Genomic DNA, 27,249 nt, shown 5'->3' on the forward strand with positions numbered 1-27,249 from the left:
CTCTGGGTTGTGCGATCCTGGAAAACAGGTTATACCAACGACAGCACAACAGAACCACACACCGATGATCCTCGAAACTGGAGATATTCTGCAACTGAATAATGTCTGTTATGTTAGCATACATTTTAGTTGTCTCTTTGTCATACGTATCCGTGCTCATGTTGGCACTGTTTTGTGTCTTCCTGCCTTCGTCTCGTGCAATGGTGTTGTAGCGCACATCTCCAACAACGCAAGATTCATAATGTCTTACCCGAGTATCAGGACCCATTGCTAGTGAGTAAAGGGCATCATCAACTGCCTGCCCATCCTCCCGCATCTTCTTAACCTATGGTTAGAAAATAGACAAGCTGATCATCTTATGTACTCAATATATTAAAAAACTGACAGTGCACTTCAGAAGCTTACATGGTTCTTGAACCATTTCTCAAATCCTGCCATAACCATTTTGTCAATATTTCTTGGATTTTGCGGCAGTAACTCCTCTTTGTAGATGCTGCATAACATAGTGATCACGTCAAACATCTAAATATATAAGAATGTGTTGCAAGTTTAGTAGATTACGATGTATAAGCTACAGTACAACACTTACTTGATATAAGGTAGTATCTCAGGATAGTTATTCAACACGTACCAAACCATTTTGTCCAAATCTTTAGGTTTGTCCTCTTGTCGACTCTTCCTTGTAACTCGAACAGAATAATCGAAAACATTGAGCCCGGGATTGTCTTCAATGTATTTTGAGCAGAATGTCAACGCTTCTATAGCAATGTAGGCCTCTACAATGGAACCCTCGGGTCTAGCTCTGTTCCTAACATAGCCCTTGAAAGTGCCTAGCCGCCTTTCAATAGGGTACATCCAGCCATACTGTACTTGACCTCTAAGTAGTGCCTCATCAGGTAGATGAACAACCAAATGCACCATCACATCAAAGAAGGCTGGAGGATATATCTTCTCAAGGTCGCATAGGATAGTTGGTATCTTTTCTCTAAGACGCTCCAAAGCATCTATCCTGATATTCCTACTGCAGAGTTCCCTGAAGAATTGTCCCAACTCTGCAACTGCTCTATATAATTTAGGGCGGCCCAATCCTCTAAGGATAACTGGTAAAACCCATTGAAGTAGGACGTGGCAGTCATGAGTTTTGAACCCTTGTACCTTGTTTCCATCTGCACTAACTCTCCTTTCAGGGTTGGAAGCAAATCCATGTGGGAATCTCACATGTGACAGGACCTTGCAGAATTCTTTTCTTTTTACCTTGTCCAAGATGTACACAGCTGGTGCCATATCCCAAGGTTTACCTTCATCTTGCACTTGCAAATCCTTTCTGACACCCAGGTGTGTCAAATCAATCCTAGATTTTAAGGTATCTTTTGTCTTGCCTTCAATATTAAGAAGTGTGCCGATAATGTTGTCACATATATTTTTCTCGATGTGCATCACATCAAGATTATGCCGCAGATCCAAATCTTTCCAATACTCCAAGTCCCACAAAGTGGACCTGCGGGTAAACAATAATCTCTCTTCTAACCTGCCATGCTTCCTTTTCCCGCTACCATTACCAGGATGGTTCCTGGTGTAATATGCTTGACCTTCTCTAATTCCAGTTGCAACTCATCAGCGATGAGCCTCTTTGGCGCATCACGGTTTTAATGCTTTGCATTGAACACATGTCTTCGGTATTTTCTAGGATGCGGCTTGTCCTTGGCAAGGAAACAACTGTGTCCAATGTAACAGATCTTGCTAAGTATTGCGTATGACAGCGGATTCCTGTCACAGTGAACACATGCATTGTAACCATGTGTCTTTCGCCCTGACATAGTGCCCAAAGCCGGATAATCATGGATGCACCAAATTATAACAGCACGCAGAAAGAAATCAGCTGGTGGGCTGCTATATAGGTCTCGAGTGAGAACACCCTTCCATTGCTGTTGAAGTTCCTCCACAAGATGTTCCATGAACAAATCAAAATCCTTTCCAGGAGGATCTAGGATGAGCAAGGCCATCATGTAGTTTGATTCTTTGGTGCAGACATTTGGAGGCACGTTGTAAGGGATAACAAGCACTGGCCACATGCTATATGTGGCGCTCTGGTGGCCAAATGGGTTAAATCCATCTGAAGCTAAGCCAAGTCTAATGTTTCTTGGGTCAGCAGCAACCTCTTTGTGTTTATCATTGAAGCTTTTCCACTCACTACCATGAGATGGATGGCTCATTACATTCTGATCTCTGTACTCCTAGTTCCTAGAATGCCACAGCACATCCTCTCTTGTTTTAGCATCATGAAACAACCTCTGAAATCTTGGTTTAATTGGAAAATGTCTCAGAACATTATGAGGAATCCTCTTCCCAGCATCGCCATCTTTCCATCTTGATGATTTACATTTTGGGCATTCACTTAAGTTGCCATAATCCTTCTAGAAAAGAACACAATTATTCTTACAAGCATGGATCATATCATATCCAATTCCAACTGCATGAAGGAAATTCTTCATTTTACCGTAGGTATGTGGCAGCTCAGATGCATCTGGGAAAGATTCACGGAAAGCAGCCAACATCGCATCGAATGATTTGTTGTTCATCTGCTTAGATGTCTTCACCTGAAGAAAGGTGACCATAGCTGAAAATACTGACAGCTTTTTTCCTGGGGTGACAGCAACGTTTCATTGTCCCAACATGCGGGCACACCATTTTTCTTCTGTAGGTGAAAGTTCCCGGAATGCATGAGCATTTCGTAGCATTGTTTCAATGTTGGTCAAACTCACTGGCTCCACCACCACCACCTCCTCCTCCTCATCCACCTGAGCATCAGGCAGATCAAGATGGTGATCTGCTGCTTCCACGTAGTCAATAACATTGACGTTCATAGCTTCACCATGATGAACCCACCTAGTATATGTGACCGACATCCCATACAAGTGTAGATGATTTTGCATAGTTGACTGGGGTCTTGTAACTGAATTCATACAACTGCTACATGGGTAGAGCACATCTGATTTCGGACCACCATACTCAGCTCTGATAAAGTTCATGAAGTTTTCAACCCCCTCGACATATGCAGCGGAGAATCTTCGAGCAGAAGTTATCCAAGTCCTGTCCATCTGTTAGACATACAAATTAGTTCTTCTACTAGATATTACAGGAAAAACATATATGCTTTTTTATGAAGTCCATAAAAAAATACCTAGGTCGATGTATAAATCTATGGCAAGATATTTGGATGAGCAGATCTAAGTAACGAAATATATGTAAAGCTAATTCAGCAAATAGATTTGAGTGCCAAATCAGGCTGTTTTAGCAGTCAATGAGGCTGAGCACACAACCATCGAACTATCGAAGGCCATCGCAGCAACAAAGATCGAGTATAAAATGGTGTAGAGCTATTTCAGCTAACAGATTGGCTACTAGACCATGGCAATCTACGTAACAATAAATATATGTCAGGATATTTTAGCAACTAATCGGCCTTGGCCTGCCATCTCAACTAAGAAGATTGAGTGCAGAACAGGGCAAGGAAGCTTCTTAAGCAGAGCATATTGACAGTAAACTACTTCGACAAACAGTGAGATTAATAGCGTCTATCAACTAACATTCAGCGCTACACCGACATGAATGGGGCCTCAGTCTAGAATGCGTGTACCGTGGGAGAAGCTGAACGCCGTGTGTCTCCACACGAACATCGCCAGTGGTGGCGGCACTGACCACCGTGCGCCTCCACAAGAACGTAGCCAGAGGTGGCGGCGTGGCTAGGGGACGGCAGTCTACGAGAGCGTACTGTGGGAGCAAGAGGATCGCCGAACCGCGGCGCGGACGTATCGGCGCGGCGGGGAGGGCAGCTTTGGCGGAGCGAATGGAGTGGAGGGGGACAGGGGGAGGGGGTTTGGGGAATATTATTGGCTAGTTGGCCGAAGGGCGGTTGAATCGGATTTGGGGGGAATTTTTGGGTGGGGGGAGGATTTTCGCGCGGTGGGCGGGGGGAGTTTGGCGCATGGTCGGTTTCTCCAAGTGCAGTCCCACGTGTCAGTGAAGAGGCAAGCCGAAGCGCGTTCCGTTTGCGTGAGCCGTGTGCAGGACCGAACGTGTGTGGGGTGCAATGCGACCGCGACAGGAGTGTTGTGAGTGTACCGCATTTTTTCCTTTTAAACTAGGTGCTTCGCCCCCTCAAAAAAATATGTTGCTTCGCTCGATCCATCGATACTACTACTAGTAATCCGGTAATCCCGACTAAAACAGCGCGGCCGGGTCTTTTCCCGCGCGATATGCTGGGAGGTTGGCTTAGTTGGGTTTTTTAGGACGAGTAATGCTACACCTACGTAATCCCAGTTACGTAATTAACGTAATGTGAAACGTGTGAGCTGTTGATTGTAGATTGGGGGGAGGGAGGGGGCCACCACCATGAAAATCAGTGGAGGAGAGAGAGAGGCAATTTACGTTAACCCTTTCGTAGGTTCCCGTAGATGTAGAAAGATGTGTTCGATCCTGCAATACAGGCCGTCTGATCTATATCTAACGGATGGGAAGGAAACTATGACAATTTACCCGCACTCCTCTCCACATTTGCAGATAAGGCTTTCCCTCGTTCATCCTTTTCTCCCACAAGATCTTGATCTTCCGTGCAACGCACGGGCATCTTGCTAGTACTCCTACAATATGTATATTATTGTGAAAGTTCATATACACCGACCGAGATTAATGCAAACATGTCGGATTTTCATTACATTTCGAACTTTTATAGGACAAAAAAAATAAAAGAAACCCTACCCTAAACCTATTCTACGGCGGCGACCAACGTCCTCCATCTGTGATCTCCATGTACGGGGGCGGGGTTCAAGACCCATGAAGTGAAGGTGCGGTCTCCGGCGAGGAAAAGTAGAACACGGGAGACGGACCGGCTAGTTGGCACACCATGCCCTGTCGCCTCCCATGCCCTACTCATCCTCGGAGGAGTCCCCGACCTTGGCGATGCCGGACGTTGGACGGCGGCAAGTAGGACGCATGGCTGACGGTGCTCCCATCGTCGTCCGCCAGCGTGGCCACCGCTTGTGTGGCGACCTGAGCGAGGGCGGCGACCTCAAGCTCCATCCCCAAAGACAAGCTCTCCTGCAGAGCGTTCGCGCTTGCGATCATGGCAGATGTGGTTCCAGGTAGGAGGACGATGCGCTATGGTGTGGAGGTTAGCTGGGCGTTGCCGCTTTAAGTAGCGCATTCCGGTGAGGCCAAGTGTCCGGGTGCGTCATTAAGTCGCCGGAGTTGGTTCCGCGGGCACCAAGCCTCTTAATGATGACATCCGAACGGACGACATGAATGCGGGCAGCTGGCGCCGGCTGTGAACGCACTGCGCGACGGCACGAGGGACGAGGGTTTTGGTGTGCGAGGGTAGTCAGCTGCGGTCGTGGCAATGTTGGAGATGCCCTTTGCTCACATGCGATCCCCGCATGTCATTGAAAAAGCAAGACGACCCGGCATGGTCTCTGGTCCAGAGGATGCAGTTGGCCGTGCTACACCACTCCGCGGACGCGTCGTGGCGTCCCGTGCATCCTCGACGAGATGGGTGTTGGGGTGTGTTTGGATCGTGGCCAAAGTGCACCTTGCCAAAATTTTGGTCATGACCAAAAGATTGGTCTTTGTTTGGATGCTTGCCATTTTTTTGGCATGCCAATGAACTCTAGCCAACTCTAGTTCATTTTTCTTGCCAATGTCGGCCAAATCATGGGCAACCAATACCTCAACCAAAATTTTGGTCATGACACAAAGATTTGTCTTTGTTTGGATGGTTGCCATTTCTTTGGCATGCCAATGAACTCTAGCCAACTAAAGTTCATTTTTCTTGCCAATGTCGGCCAAATCATGGGAACCAATACCTCAACCAAAATTTTGGCTACCCAATGCTTTGATGGGGCAACCTTGGGCACAAACCAAACATACCGTTGGTCGTGTCACAGCACTAACGCCACCCACGGCAAACTGAAACCGACCGTGTCTAGCGACGATATGGGCGTGTCGCTCATCGCGGTCGTCGTGTCCAGAGGCGGTGCTGGAGCTACGCCCCGTTGTTGGCGCCAACAACCCACATGAACGGTTGTCGGTGGCGAGGAGGTCGTGGGCTAGCTCCTACATTGGACTAGTCTGAGCTACGTCATCCCGACGGGTGTGCCCCACATGTCTGTTTCCCTGTTTTCCTAGCCATATCCGAGCGTCAGTGCTCCGTGTTGCGCATTAGGCCTTTCACTATGTAGGCCAAGCGAGACAACTTATTGTTTATTTGAGACGTTCAAGTATAATCATGTGGCGTTTGCTTATTTCTCATTCCTCTCCAACCCTCTTCTCCTTCGATCATGTCGCCCTCCAGTCGAGTCCATCCTCCAGCACGCCTCATTTGAACATTCCGCCGAGTATCATTCGCATGTACCCACCCTAGTCCTCTTTCAATAGATCTCCGGACCCCGAGATGAAATCGAGAGGGAACGAGTGGGGGCATGTGATACCTAAGGCGGATTCAAAATTTTGAACCGGTGATCATAGCATCCGCAAATCATATATAAAGGGTATTCAATGTTCATTTCATTTTTGAACGTACAATATACTCCCTCCTATCCTTTCTAGTTTACATATAAGTTTTATGTGTAGTCAAAGTATATCTACTTTGATCAAAAAGGTATCAACATTCAACAACACTCAATCAATATTGTTAGATTCGTACGTACTCCTAGATTTGTACTTGAGATGGTTTCCAATTTGACTATTGACAAGATTAATAGAACATGAGATGTATAATGTGAAAATTATATCATGGGAAACTCCTTACACATATGAATTTGACCGTATGCTTTGCGTAAGTTGCATATCATATATTATTACTCTAACATTTGGTCAAAGTTAGCCTCGAAAAACGCAACAGACCCTGTATGCTTTGTGTAAGTTGCAAGTCATATATTATTACTCTAACATTTGTCTAAGTTGCATGTCATATATTATTAATCTAACATTTGGTCAAAGTAGTATAGTGGAAGTGGATCCTCTGACGTAGGCATCCCTGCCTTACCCTCCCTTTCGGTCTCTTACTGGCGGACCCCATGCTTGCTAGGCCCCGCATGTCAGTTACTCAATGGGTTCGGCCACGTCAGGGGATCCTCATCCGTAGTATACTCCCTCTGTTTTTATTTACTCCGCATAAAACGGAGGGAGTGGTGGTATAATAAATGTCGTGGGCGGGGGAGGGGGAGGGACGTCGGTTTGCTCTCGACTGCAGTCCCACAAGCGAGCGAAAACGCAAGATGAAGCGCGTTCCATTCGGTGAGCGATGTGGAGGGTCCAGCGTGCCGGGCTGCAACGCAAACGCGACAAGAGTGATGTACAGTCAAAACCGATTGACTGGTCGTCACCGGAACCACTATTCACACCAGAACCTTCACTGCTCGGCCTATGCCAGCCACTGCCATAAAACCACACCAAATCTCCTACCCATTCCCCCACCTTTCGATCCCCTAGCCCGCATCAAGCGTCCCTTAGTTCGCTGGAAAGCCATGGTGCAAGATGCTGACGCCGGAGCGCCGCGCAGAAATCGCGGCGGCAGTAGGCGCCACAGACCTCCGTTCCCAAGCTCGCTTTGCGGCGGGCCAATCCCCGAGTTCTCTGGAGCCAAGATACGAGGAGGAGGAAGCCGATCCATTGTTCATGGCGGAGATCGCGGCGCAGAAGGCCCCCGATGGGTATGAGACGATGGACGTCGACTTCGTGCTGGCGTCCGAGTCCCCCATGGTGCAGGCAGACCATCGGTTCAACATGGCGATACTAAAGGAGGACCAGGGGGCAGAGGCTCAACTCGATGCGGAGTGCGTGCATGCCACTGCCATCGAGGCTCTCCTGTAGGCGGAACCGGATGTCGTGGATGTGAACCGGGCGGTGGAGGCTCAACTTGAGGCGGAGCGCCCGGATCCCGCTGCCATTGAGGCCCTCCTGTAGGCGGAACCGGATGTCCTGGACTTGAACTGGGCGGCAGAGGCTCAACTCGACGAAGAGCGTGTGGATGCCGCTCTCATCGACGCCCTCCTGCAGGCAGAACCGGACGTCCTGGACTTGAACCAGGAGGCGGAGGCTCGACTCGACGCGTAGCGCGCAGATGCCGCTGCCATCGAGGCCCTTCTGCAGGCGGAACCAGACGTCCTTGACTTGAACCGGGCTGTGATCTCGTCCGTGCAGAGCGCCCGCACGCTCTGCTTGAACGAGTAGCTGGAGGCCGAGGACAACCACGGTGTAGAGACACACGTCGGCAGCGACGGCTGGTTCGCGCCGGCAGCCAAAGACGACGAGGATGTCTCTTTCCGCGAGCAGTGATAGTTTTTCTTTATGTTGTTGTTTTTATGGATCTTTTGCTGTGTAAAAACATATATGTGTTATGCAAGTCGCTTGACTTGGGTCAGTCTACCATTTCAGGCGGTTGGATGAATATCCTACGTCTCCTAACCCTTCTTTCCTTCTTCCTCACCTCTTCTTCTTCCCCAACAGACCACCGCACGGGCCGTACGGATACTCCCCAACATGCAGTTGGATAAACATACTCTATGAAACGAAAATTACGTGTCAGCGATAGGATGGCTGAGTTTGGTGTGTTCACATGCGACAACACATGTCAGTGAGGGTGCATTCCCTTGGTTGGGTTTGCGGCGTGCAGGAGCGACTATGTGAGGGTGCAGTGTGACTGCAGCGTGCAGGAGCGACCGTGTGAGGGTGCGGTGCGACCGTGATAGCCATGCGCAAGTGCACCTCCTTCTCATTTTGAAAACTTTAGGCAAGCTTGGCAAAAATGTGTGGCAAAGTTTGGCAACGCAAGGCCTAGACCCAAACAGGATAAGTATGTACGTACTAGGAGTACTAGTGTTAAAAAAGAAAGGTTGGGTTTTCCTTCACGGGATTTAATCGATACAAATCCTCGTTTCACGTGTCAATTAATTCGTATTTCTTTCTCCAAAGACCAAAGAGCTAACCATCTCACTCCTCATCGCTTGATTAATGCAGCACCATGCAAACCAACCTTCTCACTTCCGCATGCATGCAGGGGATATTAATGTCCTTGGTTGCTAACCCCATCAATTTTGCCTCGATTAATGTTAGTGGCCCTTTGGAAATTGTAATTTTGATATACTTCCCTTGTGTACAAAAAAATGGAGGTAGTAACTATATTTGTCTTCCTTCCCCATTGCGGTGACATCGGCGATATTTTTTTGGTGGTTTGGCGAAGTGCGTTCGACGGAGAACACCATTGAGGGAGACCACGGTAAGTCGTTCGCAAGTGCCACCTGCAAGCCGAGACAACCGCCTTATTTGCATCCAGGAAGTCCTTTACTAGTACTACTAGGAGTAACTAATGCGGTGAGATGGCTTCTCGAAGAAGATGATGGAGAAGCGGAGTCACAGAAGAGTGAAATGATGGTTGCTTCGTCCATGCTTTTGTGATTTGACGCCTCACTGCTTTGTGATTTGTGATAGAAGGGACAGGGGAGTAGACTCTGTGCTCTATACTGTACTACATGCGTCCAAGCATGGGAGAAAGAGGAGAGATGTTGCATTTTTCTATTCCTTCAATCAATCAATCAATCAGGGAGCTTCGGTTCCATCTTTTTGGCTTTGGCAACACCGTCCACAATGGTCCCCACGATGCCAAAAGCTATTTTCACATTTGGCTACACATTGTGGATGCCCTTAACCGTACCACTTGGTTTTGCTCCTGTGTGCTATCTATACAAATCTCAATTATATTGATCTAAAAATTATAGAATCGAGATTAGTAAAAAGGAGGTGATTTTGCCGCGCGGATGGCGGGGGAGGTTTCTTATTTTTCGGAGGACGTTGTCCTGGCGGTTTGCTAACATGCGGTCCCATGTGTCAGTGCTTTACCAAGCCGATTCGCGTCCCACATGAGGCAGAACAACGGCAGAAGCAACACGTGGTTAAGTTGAAGAAGATGAGGGAGAAGTGGATTCAACAACGAGTGAAATGATGGTTGCTTCATCCCTCCAACTTAACTGCGGGAAAGGTGCATCTTTGTGATTTGACGCCTCATTGCTCATTACTATGCCAGCGCCATGACTGGGTTGCTTCACCCTGGCTGCTCTGCACTGTATTCCGGTATGGCACGTGGACCCGGTAGCTTGATGTCCCACATGTCGGTGAAAGGGACTAGAAGATTTATGAAAACGAGCGCTCCACTCTTACGACGGGGGAGTAGACGACACGACGGCCCAGTGAACTGTCACTTGTACTGTATAGTACTATAGTTTTGCTGTTTCGCATGATCCATCGATACAAACCCGATTAAACAGGAAAGGGCGGGATTTTTCCCGCGCGGTAGATTACACTGGCCATACATTTCAAAGGCAATTTTAATGTATGCAAACTGAATAATTATAAGTAACAATATGATATCTAGTAAAACTAGAAAGACATATAATTTATTGTGTTAGAGTGTAGTAGTAGTGCTGTATTGCATAGTTGTTAGATGTAACATGCGAGAACGTGTAGAGATGTAGTTTGGAGGGCCTACAGAGAGAAAAGCGTAATACGGCCACCGAACATCAGAATAAGCTGATTACGTTCACTATATACGTTTTGCGGCGATTATACGGTCACTTGCTCACAGATCAGCATCGGATTGCACTCTGTTGACCGGCCAAATAGTCTAAGTGGCACCATGTTAACTAGTTAAATTGACCACATTCGTTGTGGGTCCCACCTATCAGTTCACATAGGCAAAAGGTCAGATAAACACAAATTTACGCAGGCGCGACAAGGCTCCAACCCGTGCGTGGGAATCACCTGGTTGTGTCTGTGTCTATCAGGGCCTGATGTGTGCGCATGCACGTGTAGGTTGAGCACTTGAGCGTGAGAGTGTGTGTTGGTCGTGTGATGCACTAGTGTGTGCATGCATGCATGCGTGCGTGTGTGCGTGTGAGTGTTGCGTGCATGCGTGGCTGCGTGTGTACGTGTGAGTGTTGCGTGCGTGCGTGGGTGCATGTGTTTGTGTGAGTGTTGCGTGGATGTAGTTCGTGTGCATGCGTGCGTGTGTGTATAATCACCACACCAGCTCCTGTGTGTTAAAACAGACGGCTCAGCATACCAATACAAGGCCACCTTGTCCGCTGTGCCCGCGGTCATGACTTCGAACCACCGTCCAAATATATTTTGGTCGTTTGTTTTCATTCTTACTAGCAAGATGCCCGTGCGTTGCATGTAACATCAAGATGCATTTGTATGACTTGTTTATCTTGTGAAAGAAAAGGATGAACGAGGGAAGGCCTTACTTGAAAATGTGGAGATGTGTGTGGATAGCTTTTTGCAAAATTGCCATAGTTTCTTTCCTATCCGTCAGATATAAATCAGATGGCCTATATTGTAAGATGGCAGGCACACCATCATCACCAACTCTGTTTTTTATAAGAGTCTATTTTATGTATTTTATAAGAGTGTAGATGTAGAGTAGATACAAGTCTACAGGTGGGCATGATGGTAGTGATATAAGGTGATGCAACACTAGAGGTGCCACGTGGAGCGTTTAACTGGTCAACTAGTCATGTCATGAGCAAATACAGAGTTGTACGGTGAGCCCGTGACTGCATAATAACCACTAAACGTAAATGGTGACCGTAATGAGTGGATTCTGAAGTCCAATGTACGTATCATGCTTTCGCTTCAAATACAATGATCGTCATTGCATATATCGCGAGAGAAAGATGAAACATGCGTGAATTTTCTAGGGGCTTACTTTTAGAGGACCTGGAGATAGTTTTGTGTGCATACGTGAAAAGGGGCGTACAGGGGGGGTATGCGATGGAGAGAGAGATGCTATTCGTTTCTCTTTATTATGACTAACCTTGTATATAGTATAGAAATATACAAATTCACAGTGCGAAATAAATATCATTGTGGGCAGCATGCATTGCAAATTAGCATTCGTACTCCTCCATATAACTTTGTAATGTTGTATATATGTAGAAACTCTAAAATATTTTTTGGCCCCACTTTATTCAAAAGGATTGTTGTATGGGAAATAAACGTGAAGAGAGGGCTTTTTAGATCAATGGGGTACGTCATGTAACATGTGTGAATGTGTAGTTGATGCATTTGGCGGGGCCTAGAGAGGTATGTGTGTGTATTACGTATTCGAGAGAGGCATGGATAGAGGGTACGACGGGGGGGGCATGGGAGATATAGCACGAGAAATGAGAGTGGTCTAGAGAGAGAGAGATGCATATGACGTCACGACAAGAGATTCCATTCCCTTGAGTGTGTATATGCAAGGGGGAGGGAATAGAGGCACCAGGAGAAATTTTCTGTGTGTGTGGTGTTTGTGTTGGTATGTGTGGGTGTGAGAAGATAATGAGACATGGGGGCAGAGGGTGTGTCACCGCGTGAGGTCCGGTGGGTCGAGGTGAGGCCGTTCGTTCTGTTCCATCCTGCGCCACATTGGTCGGCCCGTGACGCATTTAGGAAGACCCATGGATGACTAGTCGTACAAGACAAAGATAGCAGAATTGTGAAGGACTCTGTGTCCACTGACAAAGCCGGCTAGGATTTGTAACCCTAGGTTCTCGGACTAAGGTAACCCCTTTATCTCTGATATTACTATTCATCCAACCTAACTTTAAGGGGCATCCTACAGAATGCTCTGCTAGAATCATACTCGTCGATTAGGAAGAGAGGTGTGAGACAATGCGTGAGAGACAGGCATAAAGATAATGTGCGTACATGAGACACGTAGGCAGGTCCATGTATAGAGAAAGGGTCGATGAGGATTGTGCGTGTGGATGTTTGCGAGAGGAAGAGTGCTTGTGATAAAGGTTAGTGAAAACAATTGTAAATGGTTACGAGAGGGAGGGAGGGTTATATCTAGAGCATGTGTGCGAGAAAGACACCTCGGGAGAGAGTGTGTGAGCATGTGTGAGAGACCACCGATGGAGAGTGAAACTACATGTAAAAGACTACTCTACACATTGATTAAAGATATAAATTGTATCCAAATATTAGGATGGGATCATGATATTTGCAATTCGCGTAAGGAGCGGTCATTGATCCATCAGACATCTAGATTCTATCGAATTTGAGCATGTCTATGTTATTATTCAACACAATTGATCCACATAGTTAGTATTTTGAACTCCAGACAATGCATCGCTTTAGTAATGAAATATAAACGTGAGTATAGTTCATGTTGTGTGCGTAAAGCACATTATATATATGAAAGTTACACAATGGACATTATAAATAGCTACTACCTATGAACTAGCATACATTTGAATTCAACTTAAGGTGGTTTAGAAAAATTATGGGGGCACCAATTATTTAAATTTGATATCATGGCATTTGTAGACCATACCTAAATTATGGGGGCACCAATCTTTGCTCTGGTTTTTTACATAATAGCATATGTAGTCGTGTACAAAATAGATTCAAATTTAGGTCCTCCATTCCAAAATAATCGTAGTTATAGGATTTTCAAGTGTCAAAATTTCAAAAAGAAGAAGATAATTTAATGAGGTTTTCAAACATACAAGGTCAAAATAAAGTTGTATATTTAGGTCAATCCTCATAGTTCAAGAGTACTCTAAACGTGAATGCTTGTGTTTCAAAATTTTGAACGAAGCGCCAAAAGAGCCTCTACTCGCCCGAAACCGCGTGAGACCAATGTTTGGTAGTACAAGGAAATTACTTTTCTAATAACTCCGGCCTGTGAAACCTATCGGCCCGACGTCCAAAGGTCTAAACCGGGGTAGGTTTTTTTCTTCATCTAGACGCCACGCAACCGCATCCGAAAAACATTCATACACAATGGCTGCCTAAGCACACATGTGCGCCCGAAATCGCTCCCGCCTACTATTTGGGACACCTGGGATTACCATCCTACCCCCGACCCACAGTAGGTCCGAAATTTAAGAGGGGGGCAAAGTTTGTACTTTCCCCAAATTTCAAACAAGTGCGTCCCATCTTCTGTTCAAAAAAGCAAAAAACAAGCGCGTCCCAGACCGAAACATGGTTCCCCCCCACCCGTCTGATTCCCCATTCGTACTCCGTCCGCCAACCCATCCCACCCATCAACCGCCGCCCTCCTCCATCACGCCGGAGCCGATACCCCGACGTCGTCGTCCACCGCAACCTCAACCGCAACGCCCTCCACGGCTAGTAGTTGAAGCCGAGGCCGAGCCGTCCGTACCCGAGCTAGTTCAACCACGCCGTCCTGCGCCTCACCGCTGCCGCTCCAACTTCACCACCCTCCACCGCACCGGAGCTGTTCCTGCTATGCCGTCCTTCGCCGCCTTGGATCTGCTTCCCCTTCGCCGACATACGGCCACGACAACACAGTCAAAAATTTGGCCATGGGTTCGTCCAAGCATGCACCCTCCAGAACATCGTTTTCCCCGGTAAAAAGAAGAAAATCAGCGCGACTTGTGGAGGTGACCACACTGGCAACCGAAAAATGTACTCCTCTTCCCTTATTCGTGCAAATCTTACGTCTCTGCTTGCACGGTATACATCCCACAGAAGACACTAGTTGACCGCTTCTTCTTGATACTAGATGTTCCTAGTAACTCGCAATGCACAAGGTTTCTCCTCATATACTATTTCACCTTAGCTAGAGGTCCATCGCCCCCCGGAATTTCAATTTCTGGCCACTTGATTCCCAATTAACGGAACCATTCCCCGGCGTAGCAGGCGCTAGTACGCCTATTATGCTGGGGCAACGGCGCCTTGGTGTTTATGTTAGGGGCGTGTGCGGCCTATAGCTACTGGCACCCGATCTGGAGGTCGGTCGGGATTAAAGGGATGGTCTGGGAGCGCTGCCAAGCACGGCGGTGGTGTGAGGTCGATGGGAGGGCGGGGCGGCGGAGGCAGGGGTCTGGGCCGGTGGTCGCTGGTGGTTCGAGAAAGATCGTCAACAGTGACTGGCGGGAGGTAGACGAAGGCCATCTGCCCGTTCCTTATAGATATGACCATATGTGGTGGTGTGCTTCAGGAGTACCTGCATTTCCTGTGCTCATATATTACAAAATCACACAGAGTAGAATCTAATTTTGTTTGCCATGCAATGTTGTAGAGCTATCATATGTCTCCTGTCATTTATTTTTCAGCCACCTGCTATCTGCTACCTTTACAGTGCACTAGTTCTGCACACACTTCACCCTTACTCTCACTGTTGTGTTTTTATGCAAGGATATTTCAGACTCTACTGCCATGAGGGAAGACAAAAAGAAAAGAGAGAAGTCGCTCCAGTTTGGTGTGCAGCTAGGCAAGACACATTTCAACGCTTTAAAGGGTGTAGTGTCAGCAGATGGAGACGGGGAACGTAGCTCTGGAGTTGATGACCTCGGTCGCAATGAACCACCATCCCAGGTGCTTGCTTTAACTTTGCGGTGTCATATGTGGTTGCATGTTCCATATGGTGTCTAGCTTGTATTCGAAAGGCCGAAGTCGGTAAAATAAGGAAAGATATTTTTTTACATGAACCACCATCCCGTGAGCACCAGAAGACAAATAGCTAGTCAGGGCACTAGCCGAGCCAGTGACAAGCCCAACAAAGATAGGCATCACCTGGAAGCCAACTAAAAAGCTGTGATGGTGGCGAGGCAGCCCGCCTCCCACTAGGCTCTCAGGTCCTAGATGATCATGCTCACCACTCCAGCCGGATGTCTAGCTTGTATTGCTTCCAATTTGGTTAAATTGCATCTGCTTAGCTTACACATTAGACCTTTGAATATGACATGCTTTCTGTTTTTGGTACATACTAGTACATCTGTGTATTAACCATGTTCTTACATCAAACTAATGTTCTTGTGTATCCCTCATCAATCACTTATGACGAGGCAGGCAGGCAAGGGGACTACTCCTCATTTAAAGAATGCAGCGTCAGCCTCCCGACATGATTCTCAAGAAACAGAAATGCTAGATGAAGATAGTGAACATAGCTCTGTAGTTGATTACATCATTTCCCCTACACTAGCATCGCAGGTGCTTGCTCTAACTTGGCAGCATGGTATGTGGTTGCATGTTGCATATGGTATCTAGATTGTAATTCTTCCAATCTTGTTAAACTGCATGTGCTAGTCTGCTTAGCTTATACATTATACTTGTTAATGTGACATGCATTCCTGTATTTAGTACATAGTACATCTGTCTATTAAGCATGTCCTTACATAAAACTATTGTTTTTTTGTATCCCGCATCAATCAACATGACAAGACACCTTTAGTATATGCAGTGCGATATTAGTTGCATCTTTCATATGATTTATAGCATGCGCTGCTTCTAATTTGTTGAAATTCCATTTATGATGGGACGCTTTTAACTTGGCAGAGTCATATTGGTTGCATCTTTCATGTGGTGTCTAGCTTGCATTGCTTCTTATTTGCTGCAATGGTTTCTTCTTAGTTTACACAAACAGTTGTGAACATGCCATGTCGTCCTGTTTCTCGTACATATTCCATCCTGGTATCATGTGTTTGCCTTACATAAAAGTAGTGATTGTCAGTATTGTGCATGAATGAGTTCTGAAGAGAGAATTTTATTTGCTTTTTCTTGTCGGTTTTACATGACAATTCAAAATCAATAAAGCGGAAGGAAGTTAGCAAGGCAGCAGATAATGGTGCTCCTTCCGAACGGAGGGCCTCTACAGTTTCTAGTCCTCCCCACAACCAAGATGATTTCCAAGACAACACATGCATAGACACTCAACAAATCTGTGTTTATGATGAGCACGTCTCCCCGAGTGCAGCATCACCTGTGCTCCCTCTAACTTGGCACTAATATATGTGGTTGCATGTTATGTGTGATGTCTAGCTTGTATTGTTTCTAATTTTGTTGAATTCCATCTGCTTACTTTACACGTTATACATGAATAAGACACGTGTTCCTGTTTCTAGAATATACAATATCTGTCTATCACACCATGTTCTTACATCAAATTACTACTATTGTGTAACCTGCAACAATCACTTATCATAAGACACATTTGACTTCGGAGTGTGATATAGGTTACATCTCACATTCTTTTCTAGCTTGTATTTCTAATTTCTTGAAATGGCACTTATGACGAGACAATTTTAACTTGGTAGAGTGATATTTGTTGCATCTTTCATATGGTGTCTAGCTTTCATTGCTTCTAATTTGTTGAAATGCCTTCTCCTTAGTTTACACATCATAAGCTATGAATATGCAATGTTGTGAATATGCAATGGCACTAATGACGAGAGACCTCTAACATGGTAGTGTGATGTTGTTTGCATCTTGCATATGATTTATTTCTTGTACTACTTCACATTTGTTTAAACGTCATTTATGATGAGACACTGTTAACTTGGAAGAGCGATATTTGCAGCATCTTTCGTATGGTTTCTACCTTCCATTGCGTTGCTTCTAATTTGGTGAAATGTCTTCTTCTTAGTTTACACATCATAGTTCTGGTTATCTCTTCCGTCCTGTTTTTCATACATATTACATCCTCCTATCATGTGGTTGTCTAACATCAAAGTTCAGTTCGTCTACATCATGCATCAATTTGTTCTGAAGAACTAAATTGTTATTCGTTTTTCTTGTCGGCTTGACTTAACATGGCATGGACAAAGAGGAAGAAACACAGAATGGCAGGGAATGAGAAGAGGATGAATCCTGCAGATTCTGTTGGTACTAATGGTGCAATAGAAGGTCAAAGTCCAGCAGAAAATTCTACAAACATGACATCCTATGCTACACGAGTTGCAAAAAAGACAAACAGAAACAAATAGTTGCCACCAAACAAGCAGAGACATCCCTAGTTCTTGCAACACCTACCACAGTACTACCAGCTTCATGACGTACTTGTGCATCAACCGAGCTAGCAGCACATTCCCAAGCTCCCTTGCCACCTGACACTACTTCCCAAGCACTCTTGACACAAGACGAGTTGGCAATATCAGATGAACCTTGTGAGCTTCAACAGCAAGAAGGTAGTTGCTGGAGTCAAGTTACAGTTGCTATGTTTGTTGTTGGACTAGCACCTAGGCGCAAGAGGAAACAAACATCAGGGATAATGCTCGATAGGTTAACTAAATCTAGAGGAAGAATGGAGATCCGTTTTGAGGCAGGTTTAAAAAGGCCACGTGATGCTACAGAGTCAGCCAAGTTAGTATCAGAGGCAGTGGTTGCTGTTAGGTGTAATGTACGTATCCTCCCAACATGGATTCAGTACAGGAATGACAAAGACGAAACCCAGTTCAACATCTTCCTCGACCATTTATCTGTAAGTATGGTTATTTATGGAAACTAGTAATATCGTCTTGCTCTGTCCAATACTTTCTCGGTTGCTGATAATGAGACTCCCATAATTTTCAACAGATGAGGTTCAAGTTGGATAGCCAAGATGATGCAACCAGACAAGCTTGCACCCATGTTTTCAAGTCTGATGTATGACAGTATTGGTATAACTTGAGGAAAACTCACTTTGAAGGCAAGGCTAACAGTGAACTTGCCCGAACATCTCCAGTGGAAAATATATTTGATGAAGACTGGAGAGGCCTCGTTAAACACTGGTGTGATCCGAAGTATCAGGTACATTATATATATGTCATCAGATCACATGTTGAAGTCCTATTTACGCATGTGCCACACAAATCTATCTTCTTGTAGGTGAACTGTTCAAAGAACAAGGCCAACCGTACGAAAGTGAAATTCCAACAGACGACAGGATCTCATAGCTATATTCCACACTGCAAGGCTCTTGTAATTAGCTGTTGTTTCACTCTTTTCGCCGTACCATAATATCAGATCTATATTGACTTGTTCCAAATGCAGAGAAAGCCCGCAAGGACCAAAAAGTACCTAAACCAAATGTTGTGGAAATATTCAAGGACTGTCACACCAGCAAGAAGAAGGGCATGACTACACCAGTCAAAGCCGCTGTTGTAAGTCCTTAATCCTCATGCCTTTTAACTACTACTTACTCTGACTTGTGCCTGGAACTGCATGGTTTGCAGCCAATGTCTATTACTCTTTTCAATTTTATACACAATTGTGTTAGCGTATCATTGCACCTTACAAGGTTTAAAAGAGAGGAGTGGTGTTCCTTTGATCTTAACCCGTAATCTAGTTCCGTGATGGACTTGCCCACCCAATGTTACAATTGCATGTTTGTCTGCTCTCAGTTGTTTTGTGATATGAATGACATCATACTATGCTTACCGTATTAAAAACTTCTCAGCGAGCTATGCAAAAAATGGTGGAACCACCACCTGCTGAAGGTGGCGAGGCAACTATAACCGCAATGTCAGCTCTTGCTACAGTGGGTCAGTACCTATCCACTAACAGTGCCAAAAGCACGTTCCTGCGTAATACTTGGTTGGTTGTTAAGGAAATATCGTCCAAACTGCCTCATGATCAAGATATGCAAGCTCAAAGCAATGTTGTATCTGCGCTCTAGACACATGTCCATTCCCTAACAGAGACCCTTTGTGAAACAAGGAGAAACATTGCTCAATGTCGTCAAGATATGCATGGTTTTGAAACCAGACTATCAGACATTTGCTATGTTGTTCAGGAGCCTAGGGGATATGAAGGCGAGGGTTATGGTGCTCCATTAGACAATACAGCATGAAAACGTAACAGTTAGGTCAAATGAACTGAGCTTCTGAACTTCTGGTGGTGCATTTATCTGCTAGACTGTTAAGTTTTATGCCAACCTTCCTTTTGTTATATAGTTGTAATTTGTTTTGGTGCGATACAAAATTTATTCTTAACGTGCAGCCACCGCCTGAAGAAAACAGCAAGCCATTTTTGTATAGTGTAGGGTGTTCCCTATATTTGCACTGGTGGTGATCTTTGATGTCGAGTGGATGTAATCTGTGCAATCGCCTTAATAGCCTAGTGTTAGTTTCGGCCTTATTTATTTCCTAGTCTTTTTTTCCCTAGTTTGCTAGTGACCGCAACTACCATGGGCCATATACGGGTCATAGGATCCATGGGTCTCCTACGGGCCGTCGATAAATGGGCCTGTAATCGGTGGGCCTCGAGCCGTCGGATAAATGGGTCTACATGGGCCATAATCGGGTGTAATTAGTATCGGCCCAGCACGGTAATAGGCTGTTAACAGACCGTAGGACAGCAAAGGCTTAATACTATCACAGGCATAATGGGTCGCTAATGGGCCAGAATATAGGATGGGCCAGAAACGGCGCAACGGGTTAACAGGCCAGAAATGGGCCGACTCTTGCCATGGGCCGAATTTGGCCCATTATGGTAAAAGGCCAGTAATGGGCCGACTCTTGCCATGGGCCTTATTTGGCCCATTAGTGGAATAGGCCAGTAACGTTCTGACTCTTGCCATGGGACGAATTTGGCCCATTAGGGGAACAGGCCAGTAACGGGCCGGAAGTAATCGAGGGCCGAAAAGGATCCCAAGAACGTATGTGCCGTCAATAGGCCGAAAGCTAACACGGGCTGGAAACAGCCCATGTAAATCATGGGCCGTTAATGGGTATAAAGAAAATTACTGTTCATTATGGGCTAGAGTCACCGTGGGCCTGTAATGCCGAAAGATACGAAGGCCTCATATGGGCCGAAAGACGCCGTGGGCCATACATGGGCCGAAAGTGAAATGGGTTGGTATTATATTCGATGGCCCACATGACGTTGTTGGGCCGATTTCCTTTAGGGCCTAACGGGCCGTGAGTTAACGGGCCATAAAATGGGCTATTTGCGAAGAGACCGTTAACAGGCTTTTCATGGGCCAGCCCGTTAACTTTTGACCAAGTCAAACGGGCCGGCTTTGTAAGCTAAATGGGCCACTGTTGGTCTATGCCACATGTCGACACATCATAGGCGCCTATCTGACCCACTGACGAGCTGACATGTGTTTCCTCTAGCCAATGATGATTTTACACGTGGAAAATCCCCATTGGTCGGGGTTGTTAATGGGTTATCGGATCCAAAACCCGACCCGATTGCTTAACGGCGTTCCGTTATGGTGGATGCCATGTGTCGGTCACCCTTGACGGAAGCACTTCTGTGACGCGCGATTTATCGTCATGGAAGTGGACACTTCCATGATGATAATTTTGGTAATGTCATGGAACACTTCTACGACAGCACATGTATGACTATCTTGATTCTGTCATAAATTTATCATGGATGTACATGCAAACACGTATCATCACGGAAGTGTATTTTTTTGTAGTGTTAAGTTGGCATGTGGCAGAAAGTATAGTTGCGTTGTGCAACTAACTACAGTCTCCATGCGACAACATCTATAGAAAACAATGGTTGTCATCTCATAAATAAAAAATCAGTTGCCATGTATACATGAACAACAAATGCCAAATTACGTAACCTGGAAATGACAACTACATGTGCATCCCATAATATTTGCCATCACAATTTAGAAACCAAAATCTTGTGACAAATGTCATACAAAAAATGTATAAACAAAATGATAAACACAAAAGGTTTACCTTGCGCTATAGGCTCTGCAAACTTCACAGCCTTCTTGTCATCAGCCATTGGCTGCGCCATCATTGGGATCGTGCCTGCTGGGAAAGAAAAGGCAACAGGCATAGGATCGTGCACTGGTTCATCCTGACTACGATCGATGCCAATACTAAAGTTCGGTGGGGTGAAAGCCATGCAGTGCCTCTCTTACCTACTAGTCGTATTGAGAACAAATTGTTTGGCAGAATCTAGAGGTGACAGATCAACAAACATGCATGCCTCGTCTGTTGCAGGATCATCAGGCTTATTAGGATGGCGGGGCATCCTGTCAGCGGTCTCAATCACAACTTTATTACCTTTCTTCCTATTTGGGCTGTAGGGGACACCAATGTTGACAGGGAGCTTAGAAGTGCGCAGATTTAAGCTGGTGTTCTTGACGGCGGTAAAAGACGCAGTCTACTCTGAACGTCCACCTCCTTTAGTGGTGCACTGCCTACCACCTGCATCTGTTGTATTGCGGACTTCCGTCTTCTCGACTACATTGCTTTTGGCAAAAGGTGGGAATAGCGTGGAAGCAGGCATGTAACCAGAGTCACCTATGCTGCTCTTAACTACCTATGGTGCATTGGATAACTGTGCAGGATTCTTGCGGGGGCTATGCTGCCTAGGTGGCAGTCCAGCTTCTGAGCCACAATGCTTATAGTTCTAGCCTCTGGGCCACCAACCACTGGAGCTGTTGTGCGATGAGAGTTATCTGTGGATGGCCTGTCATTCTGAAATGTGGCCGCAACCCCTTCTTTCATGGACACAAGAGTGCCACCAGCCACACGCTTGGAATCCATATCAGATGAGCGGGAATCTTCCTTGTTTAGGTTGAGCTCGGGAGCGTCCACTTCAACACTTGCTGATCAGGTGGCATGGGTCACAACAGCATCTCATATTGCCACCAAGGTAGGCATTATCTCAGCAGTCCTGGTAGATACTTACTCATCACTCCGTGATGTATGGATACCTGTTGTTGTAGTCTGCACATCTCAAACCGGCGGAGATGGGCAGCCGCTTGCATCAGAGCTAGTAGGAACAGTGGACGGTGCAGCGGCAGATTTGTCGACTGGCGGCTGAAGAATATTTGCATTATGAAATGTCGACAACTTGTCGACTGGTCTTTGGTAGTGTGATTGGTCGAGCATGTAGTAGTCTTCTTCACCCTGCAAAAAAAATGAAAACAAAAACGCCCACACATGTGGCACTACTGCAACTCGCCCACACGCCTGGATCATCGTCCATTTAAATTTGCATGAATCTTGACATGGTGAGGCAGTTTTTGTGTGCCACGTAGGACAAGGCCGGTGTGTGGAGTTTTTGTCAGTTTGCCCGCACACAGTTTCTCCCTCGGTCGAGGCCGGTTGCGAGTCGGGGCGTGCGGTGGAACTGTCATCGCGCCCGCAAGCTGCGCACGACTTCTGTTCCCCGTCTCCCATGACTAGCCATTTCCCCCTCAGCGGTTCCGTGGTTTCTCCCCGTCCCCTTCATTACTCCCCAAACCGCCCTCTCGAGCAGTTCCATTCGATTGGAGGAGAATTCGAGAGGAGAATACGGCGGCGGTGGCGAAAGAGTCGATGACATTCGCCACCGTTGCTGGTGTTCACTGGACTGGAGCGTCGTCGCCAGAGCAACCACATCGAGTATGCCGGGGAAAATATACAGGGGTATGCATTTTCCCCTGACTCGTGCACGGACAAGAGCATGTCGGCGTTCTGGGCCCGGGGTGGCCAGACTTGCCTACCTGTGGGCCTATGCGTGGCTGCACCAACGGCTTGGTACAGCCCATCCTCAGCAACAACCACTCAAGACCCTCGCGAGGGGCCAAGCCTCGCGAGGCGGACGACACCAAGACATCCTCAGGGGCAGCCTCACTAGGATGACTCCCGAGGAGCGGAGATGTCTATGCAGCGGGCACCTTGCAAGGTTCACATGACGTGAGCCGTGACGACCAAGGCCATGCAGGCGCCAACGGCGCAGTGTACCGGTTTCCTCTTTCGTGCTAAATAGGCAGGTGCAGGCGAGGAGTCCCGAGGCATTAGGCAAAGGTTTCCATATGGGTGCAACAAGACCAAGACCAACGAGATGGTAGGATGGAGGTCACCATGGAGCCCACATCAGCGTCACCACCAGAACATTTCGCAGGCGAAGACCACCTTCTGTCAGGATAGCTTGTACTAGTTGCCCCCCTTCAATCCACCAACACCACACTGGAGTAGGGTATTACATCGCAAAGTAGCCCGAACCAGTATAAACCCTCATGTCTCTTCTTTGTTTGGTTCATCGAGCTAGGCTGCGAGATTGTTGAGCGAGCAAACTAGAGAGAGAGTGTTCTTCGTGCGCACCCTAGAGTTCAAACCTCAAGGGTTAGCCAGAACCTGCAATCTGACAGAGCAAAATTTAAGCATCAGCTTGAGTCAGATATTGAAGGACCAAGAGATATGAAGAGCAAACATGCAACTGGGAGGGATCAAGATCAAGCCAAAGGAGCAGTATATCGGCAAAAGAAGGGTCTCCCTTGCCGGGCAGGCTAGCCCGGCAAGGGGCAAGGCAACCGCCAGAAGCAAGCAACAAAGGCGCCCCGGTAGGGCCTGCCGGAGCTCGCGGAAGCAAAACCACCCCACCAACCAGTCAAGCATGACCCATGTCGTCAATTAGTGCGGTGTCAAGGTGCAAGGTGATTAAGTGGCAGCCATTCGCCACATGGCGGCAGTTTCCTATAGATGGAACATACAGATGACACCGATCCTATGACATGTCAATAAAACAAGTGTAGAGCTAGCGAGATAGCCCGGCAAGCCTTGTCGGCCAACCAGTGATGTGACACTAAGAGGTGTATTTAATGCACCCTTTCAGCCCGTAGAGTTAGGTATCATAGCAATATTTGCTGTCATGTCAGTGGATAAAGACCAATTTGCCATTTGTGGTGACCCCTTAATATATAAAAGGAGGCCCATGGCACCCGTAGGAGGGGTGGGAAAGTTGAGGAACCCGCCCCCATAAGCGCGTAGTCGTTGTTGCCATATGGCGACCCCTACCGGGCAACTGTACTACATTGCATTATCCATATTCTGCCATCAATCCACCAAAGCAGGAGTAAGGTTTTATGCCTCACGGCGGCTCAAACCTGGGTAAATTGCTTGTGTGCTCTCTGTCGTGCTGCCGCACGCTGGTCTGCTCTTTGTGCAACGTGACATCCCCCTACCAAACCAGCAAGGGGCCTCCTGGTCCCATAGGTTGCCGTGGATATCCGGCGACATCTTTAGCGCGCCAGGTAGGGGCCCCACTTGCGCGAACCTAAAAGTGTGTGCAGCGTGTCATCTTCACCACCACGTTCATTTTTTATGGTGCCATCAACCATGGTGCCTGCGGAGAGGCGGAGGGGAAGCGGAGGCGTCCCCCATGCCATTCTGCTCTCCGGGCTTCGCCATAGCAACAAATACGGCCAAGACCGCCGCTGACGGAGATAGAGTTATCCCGACGACTTGTATGGCATTCTTGTCATTCGGGCACCGTCTGGGGAAAGGGCACAAGGCGTGCGAGCGCGAGCACCCTCCTTCCCATCCCTCTAGCTTGTCAGCGGTCGAGCTGCTTTAGCCTCGGCGTCATCGATGTCGATGATTACCACGCGATGGTCGGTCTAGTATTTCCCCATCTGTTGGTAATCCTGAGCAAAGCGTTGGTATGAGTCCATCGATTGATGCCCCAACAAGGAGACTTTGGCGAGGCTTCCCACGTTAGCACGACCCGTGCAACGCCAACCGCTGCACTGACCCGAGGGGAGGGGAGAAAAAGGGAACAGGACTGGAGAAGCCTGGCACCGTGCCCTGATGCCCGCCAGTTGCAAGAAATGCATGTCGCCCCTTGCAGGGGACGAAGAAACCACTTGATTGCCTTCTACTCCTACGGGCACCGTGGGCATGTCGAACGCGCGCGGTCCAACAGACGAAAGAGAAACTTAAAACAAAAGCTACGTTCACCTTATCGCTTCTTGTTGATGCATTTGAGATTTTTGCAGTCGTTTATCCCTTAAACTCTAGCGAGTGTTTGTATCGAGAGATCCCTCATGTGACGAAACCTTGTCTAGTTTCTTTGATTGCACCATCGTCCTATCTAGAGCCACGCTCGCAGGTCGAGAGGCTGGATCGAGAGCTACCTAGAAAAACCTGCTGAGACGCATCCAGGCCAAGATGACTATTAAGGGCCGGACCTTATGACCATCTAGAACTTGAGTAGGGGTTGATCATAAAAACACAAGAATATAGAGTTCAAAGGGACAAACACGCATTCAAAGATCTAGCTAGAAGTATCAGTTTCGCACAAACACTAGAGATACAGTGGCTAAACACAAAATATATATCATGTTTTCATTACAGGGTCTCATGGAAGCGCCTGAGGCCCGATGCACGGCCCTGTGGCCAAAAAGAACATCTTAAACGCGAAGAACTCTATCGGCGCGGGGAGCGGCCTTCTCCTCAGCAGCAGCGACATCAGCACCGGCTGGCGGCTTCTTGAAGCTGTCGTCAAGATCGAGCTCTGGGTGGTGACATGCGATGTTGCTCAAGACCATGAAGAGGGTGTTGCGAGCGAGCCTCCACGACTCGGTCGCGAAGTGCTCCTTCCTCCCCTCCTTATGCACCTTAAGCTTGTTGATCAACTCGTTTAAGAAGACCCTGAGCTTGACACTCAGGACCTCTTGCTCGCTACTGAGTAATCTGGCCTGTCCTTGCCCATCCCCACAGCTTGGGCGCCAAGACGTTTCACAATATTGGAGGAAGGATCCTTGGCTTGAGCAAGGTAAGGAGATTGACGACATGCCACTTCGGCCTTAGTGGACTTGGTGCAGACCTTCTTCATCCTCTTGGTGGCTGGCGCTAGGTTGGAGGTTGGCGCTCCTCGGGTTGCGGCACTCCTATGGTTGCGTTGGTCAGGGTCCGGTGATGGGGCTTGCGGTCCAGCCACAAGCCACTCATCTTCTGGGGTCACCATCATGTACCCTCCTGTCCTCTTCCGCTCCTTCGCTGTAGTGTCCAGGGCATCTAACCCAGTAAAGTCAGCCCCGACAAGCTCTGCCCCTGCAGATCATTCCATTGCTGGTGCCTCGCTGCTTTCGCGGCAAGAGCTTCCATCTCCATCTTTCCCTTTGCCCTTCCTAGCCTTTGCGGCCTTCTCCACCTCTGCAAGGCGGGCAGCCTTGTCCTCCGTAACTTTCTTCAGTATATACACCACCTCCAATGCAGAGGTGCATTTGTACATTCCGTCCTCGGTCTTGGTGGCCTTATCGACCAATGTACTCGACCATTGGAGCTCTTTGTCCAGGGAAAGGAGTTGCCAAGTGCTCGACACACCCTCAGCATTACAGCCTGGCATCCACTTCAGTATTTGGTCCTAGGCAGAGTTGATGTTCAAAGGAATAATGGTTGTCGGGAGCTTGAACAACTCGAAGCGACCAAACAGTTGGTCGCACAACCAAGCATGGCCATAAACTGACAAGTTATTGGCCAGTCCCGGTAGTACCCTCATCCTATCCGCAGCTCCATGGTACAGCCACGCAGGCTTATCCCTTTGCTGTAGTGGCGAGATGCGGCAGAGAAGGAAATCTTCCCCCACATGCTCAATTGTTAACCCGACAGCCGCTAGACGGGTGATCCTATTGATTGTCGGGCGTAGCCTGTCCTAGGTGATCCCTTTCAAGCTCCAATGCTTGCCGCGCTCGACACACTCCAGCCGTGCTTCACAGAACTCAGGGGCTTTCTCATCATGGATCCA

Source organism: Triticum aestivum, chromosome 2A (genome assembly GCF_018294505.1).
Source record: "Triticum aestivum cultivar Chinese Spring chromosome 2A, IWGSC CS RefSeq v2.1, whole genome shotgun sequence".
Lineage (NCBI taxonomy): Eukaryota > Viridiplantae > Streptophyta > Magnoliopsida > Poales > Poaceae > Triticum > Triticum aestivum.